The 5,536-nt window shown below is 30.0% G+C and overlaps 1 long non-coding RNA gene across 2 annotated transcripts; it reads right to left on the bottom strand.

Annotated features, from left to right (window-relative positions):
• Positions 1 to 1,886: 1,886 nt before the first annotated feature.
• On the bottom strand, positions 1,887 to 4,743 carry LOC104214481 (uncharacterized). Of its 2 annotated transcripts, XR_707921.2 has the most exons (3): positions 4,520 to 4,704; positions 4,012 to 4,431; positions 1,887 to 2,288 (listed from the first exon to the last, which is right to left on the bottom strand). It is a non-coding gene; the product is annotated as an uncharacterized lncRNA (long non-coding RNA). The 2 variants fall into 2 exon arrangements; XR_707920.2 differs by having other exon boundaries at positions 4,012 to 4,743.
• Positions 4,744 to 5,536: the final 793 nt, after the last annotated feature.

Raw genomic sequence — 5,536 nt, 5'->3', positions numbered from 1 at the left:
AAGTTAATTTTAATTTTGTTAGGCCCAGCTTACCTGAAAACTTAAAATTGAAATGGAGTATTCTTCTGGATAATGTCGCGTTAATTATCATGAGTAAATGTTCAGCTTAACTAGTACGTGGTAACAATATAAATTCTTACTTAGAACGTCATGATTTTTACTTATAATGTCAAGTTAATTAAAATAGTCGTGCATAAGTTCTTAGGGAACGCTACGTACGGTCTAAAATAAGTGTTACTTAAAATTGTTGCACTCCCCTTAAGAAAACCATTTAGTATTAATAATATAAGAGTTACTTTAACTTACTTTTTGTTATATCTTTTAAATTACTCTTTATATATTCTCATAAAATTGAAATGGAGCTTTCTTTATGATAATAATGTTGCATTAATTAGCATGAATAAATGTTTAGATTAACTTATTCATGTTAACAATATAAATTCTAACTTATAAAGTCACGAATTTTACTTTCAATTTCAAGTTAATTAAAATAGGAATACACATATAGTTAGATAATGCTATCTCATCTAAATCAGGTCAGTATCGTTTAAATTTTTTGCAAACTCATTAAGAAAATCATTTAGTATTAGTAATATAAGATTTATTTAAAAATAATTAGTTGTATCTTCTCAAATTACACTTTATATATTCTCATATTTTATAGATTATTTATTGGATTAAGGATAGATTTGAAAAAACATAATAAATTCGTTCTTGCTTTTTCAAACGAACATTTATTTTTGCCAAATTAATTAAGCTGAAATAACACTTATTCTCGACTAAAGAAGTTCATAGCTATTTGAATATGAATAAGGAAAAGAATATATTTAAGACTTAAGCGTTTGATTACATGGGCTACATTCTTTCCCATTTATTTGTTTATATCAATTTATGCAAATATGGAACAACATATATATATATATATATATATATATTAAAGGAATACAAACTCAAATAAAATAGTCATGCCAAATATTTTAAAGTTTTGAGAGTGCTTTTGAGAAGTTTACATAATAGTTTTCGGGAAGCTCCTTTTTATCTGTTAACTAAATACTAATCCTTAAATTGATATATATATGTTTTTTTATCCAAACAATGGCAGTGAGTAAAAAGCTGCCTCAGTATTACTCAAAATTTTGAAGTATATAATACATCATTGATCAAATTTATCTTGATTTAATGATGCTTAAAATATAACGAAGAACTACTTTATGATTTTTCAATTGCCATTGAAGCAACAGCAGAAGTTAAGAACGTAAATTTTAGTAAATTTTAAAACAAAAGAAGGAGACAATTGTATTTTTAATTTTATATACATTTATTTTCATAATTTGCTTAATTTTTGTTATCAAAAGTTTTATATTCAAGAACTACGTTTGTTATAGAAAGACTACCATTAAATTAGGCAGTGTTCGATATTCCTAACAGAAAAGATAAGTAGCAAAAATCTTTTATTTTTATTCATTAAAATTTGATATTGCATTTCAATCATATGTCAAATGAACATGCATTTTTTTCCTACTTTAATCGGGCTTGTTATTGAATATATATGCATGTAATTTTTTTGAAACCCAAATTGAGCAGGTGGATTTTATTTATTTTCTGACAAATAAAATGTTAACTTTCAAAAATATAAAAGAACCTTGATTAAGAAATCAAATTTTCCTAATTAAAGAAAGCAAGTAATAGCACTCTTTAGGTAAACAATTATTGCTTCTATGTGGGTAACTGGGTATATGGGCAAATTGAGTTTGTATGTGAAATGGGGGAATGTAGTGGGCCAACATAGTCAGAGAAGTGATAACGTCCAAAGAAGACTGCGTATGAATGTGTGAACAAAAAAATTGAAGTGGGCCCACTGGTGTAATGATGTAATAAAGCTGCAATAACTCATCTCAACAAGAAGAGTACATTAGTCAACACGAAAAAGGATTATGCTGTAGTATTTGTATGAAGCCTTTAGGTACAACAGGAGTGAAGCACAAATATTGCAAACTTTCAAAAATACCCCTCACGATGAAACAGACATGTTGACCGAGAGATCTCTGCTATTCCCTCTTATAAGGCTAGTTGGCAGTAGTGCCCGGCCCAAGGAGCTTATAAATTTTTGATTTAACATAAAAAAAACTTTTGTTTACAAACTGTGAAGTAAAGTTGGACAAAATCTACATAATTTGATTCAGAATCTATACAAACTGCAGTTCTATCAGCTATATTAGGTCCCTAATAGTTGTCGTGCTCTTAGGAAGCAGAGTGTTTTTGCCTTGCGACCGAGACAACAAGCTGGTCTGGAAAATGCAAAACAAAAAATGCTTTAGCATGTGCGTACTACAAATTATCAGAATGGAAAAAGTAGAAAGTAACACATCCGTACATCACAATTATTAAAAGAAATATTTTTTTGAAAATTCTCTTTAAATTCTTGATTGTAACATACTTTAGAGTCTACTCACCTAAATTATTTTTTTAATTCCATAAATTTTAACAAAAGAGGAGGGGAAATGTATTGGGTATAGCCAATACATTAGTTATAATTTGTGTTTGAATTTGTTTGACTTGCTTTATAGTCTTATATGAGATTAGTGCATATGAAGTCTTCTGTACAGGAACTACACTTGGTGTTGCACTAATAGAAAGTATCTAAAAACATCAAATTTAAATATTTGTACCCCGCCGAAGTAAGGAACCATGATAGTTGAGGAAAAAATATTTGCTAGTGCTAGAAGTTAATGAATGTTACTCCGTAGCGTCAAATCTTATGATGTTTAAGAGTCTTATGAAAAATTAATTATGTACCATTTCTCTCTAAGGCATTTCTCACTATTTTTTCCACCAAGATATGAACGTTCCTGATCTGCTCAATTTAAGCGTTGTCCATCTTTCTTTTATTTGTAGGCATATAAATTTATTACTACTAAAGTAGAGATATATTACCACAATAATATGAAATATAAAGCATAACTATTTAGTATTATTAATAAGCATATGACAATAGACTAAAGAAGTGCAGAATCACCTATATAGTTGAAGTCATGTATTTTAGTAGAAGCAAGAACTTGTGAAATCAAGCCATTATATTTCCAACCAAATTTATCAACCAAAAAAAAAAACATAGAAACGTGGATAAGATGTAAACATGTAGGTTAACACTACTATAAATTTACATATCCAGAACAATGTCCTTCCTTAGACATAAAGATCTTTTTGAATTATTTTCTTTGTTCCTTCAATGATCATTTATCAATATTGTAGGGCTGGTGATAGTTATTATTTCTTCTAATTTAGGTTCTAACAATATATTTTCTACGGACTTTATATGTTTCCAATGGTACTGTAGTTCTATATGTGATTCATTCAGGGATAAACATTTTTGCTGAAGAATAAGGATTAGCTAAATTAATTCCTAAAGAAAATCATTTTAATTAATACTGACACAGGTCTTTCGATGAAATGCAACAATTAACTCTCAGAAGAAAATTAGAAAAATGAAGTCATACCCAGATGTGCAAACATGTAAGTTTGTCTGTGTAGAGACAATGTCATAAGGGACCATCTAGGTTTATTCCTCTAAACATGTAGACCAAAAATTCAAAGAACAATCTAGTGCAAATTACCACAATGGAAGACTAAATAATCAGAAAAATATTTTAAATATTCTGAAGGCTTTGTATTCTGTTGTGCAGTACATTTTAATATTTCAGGAAAATCCCCAAATCAGGAATGTTTACCTGTTAGTCCAAACTATATATACAAAAATACATAGTAGTCGAACCAAAGTCCAAAATTGCATGTATAACTAAAGATATTAAAACATATACTTTAACAAACTGAGAATACTACTCAGATTTCAGTTGTGCTGACCAATTAACTCCCGTTTTTTTTCTTTTAATGATAAATTCAAGAAGCAGCATGACAAAACTAAGATTTTCATGTAACTAAACCATTCAATCAAACATTACTGGAAATAATTCATACACAAAATAGCTATCTATAAGGAATAATAATTTTTACCTCTTTTTTTGTTCCAAGTACTACTTCTCGTCTTCATCTCCCTGGATACATGAAATTATAATCTAACTCTGAAGGACAGAGATGGATTAACAAGCATATGCAAATTTGAAATACCCCAAACATTGTAACAAAAATTGCAGACCGAAATTGGAATAGAGAAATTTTAAGGGCCTGGATTATACAAATTGCATAAAAAAATCGAGTGTAAACTGCAAAGTTGAATTAATTTAGGCAGATCCACTAGGAAACAATCCAAACCCAACAACAGTTGAAGAAAAAGAAACGGAAGAGTAAAACTAACCTTCTAACCTGTGATTATCTTGATGGAGCAAATATTGAATTGCAAAAACTCAGCAAAAATCACAATCTCTTGTCAATATATAGCAGAAATTGATGCGTCAACGGAGAAGCCAAGGGAATCTAAACAAAGCAAAAAGAGAGATGCGAAGGAAAATCTTGGTAAAGCAGAGATTTAGGTGGTGGCAGTCAGAGTGGCTTGCGAAATTACCTATGTAGCCTTTCTCTAAACGAGTCAAATCAGCCAATACAGGGACACAACAGGAATTTGGATAGCACAAGAGCAGTAAGGACGAAATTGTCTCCAGCAGCAAGCAAACATGTCGACGAAGAGGTGTCTGCTTCACCTACTGTACTCACACTTCTAATATAGTAGAAAGTAGGAAAAAATAAGTATATCATAAGGAATTAGAAAATGCTAATTCAGCAGCGTTATATTCGTTAGCTTTGTTAGGTTTTCATTATCAATATCCTAATAAAAAATACATCTATTTAACACTGATTATAATTACAATATTAATTGTTGGTCTTCCTGTTTTTTTCGTCATACTTTTGTAATAGTGAGTAGAATAGATTAGTTGAATTTTAATATTGTCTTCTAAAATTAGGACATAAACGGAACTTTAAGTTTTTTTTTTCCTCCGAAAACGAAATTGTTGTTATATATCAGGTCATAGCTTGCGTGTAGGACTCATTATATAAAAGTTCAATTAAGGAAATATTTATTTATTTAAAATTTTAGTTGATTTCAAATTCCTAAATATTAGAGAAATAATGTTAAAATTTAGCTTATTTTAAACTCTTAATATTAGGAAAATGATTAAATATTTTGTCATGACCCAAATCTACCATGTTGCGATGACGCCTATCGTGGAACTAGGCAAGCCGACTCTTCTACCCAAAACAGCCCGATATTTCAATTTCATGATTTCTTCAAGCTATTTAAACAATAAAACTTTATAAGATAAATCTGAATATCAAAGTGCGGAAAGAAAAACCTGACATCGGAGTGTCACTAGTCATGAGCATCTATTAAGAACTGTTCGATAATACTAAGACTACTACAATCTGGAAACCAACTAATAACATCTATAGGAAAATAAGAGGGAGAAGAGCATGGTTGCGGTCGCCATGCAGCTACCTTGCTAACTCCAACAGATCCGCGATGGATGAAAACAACACTCACTAGCACGTCCAACAATCCCTCGATCTGCACACAAGGTGCAGG

Source organism: Nicotiana sylvestris, chromosome 12, assembly GCF_000393655.2.
Source record: "Nicotiana sylvestris chromosome 12, ASM39365v2, whole genome shotgun sequence".
NCBI lineage: Eukaryota > Viridiplantae > Streptophyta > Magnoliopsida > Solanales > Solanaceae > Nicotiana > Nicotiana sylvestris.
This window is presented reverse-complemented; position numbering and strand designations above follow the sequence as displayed.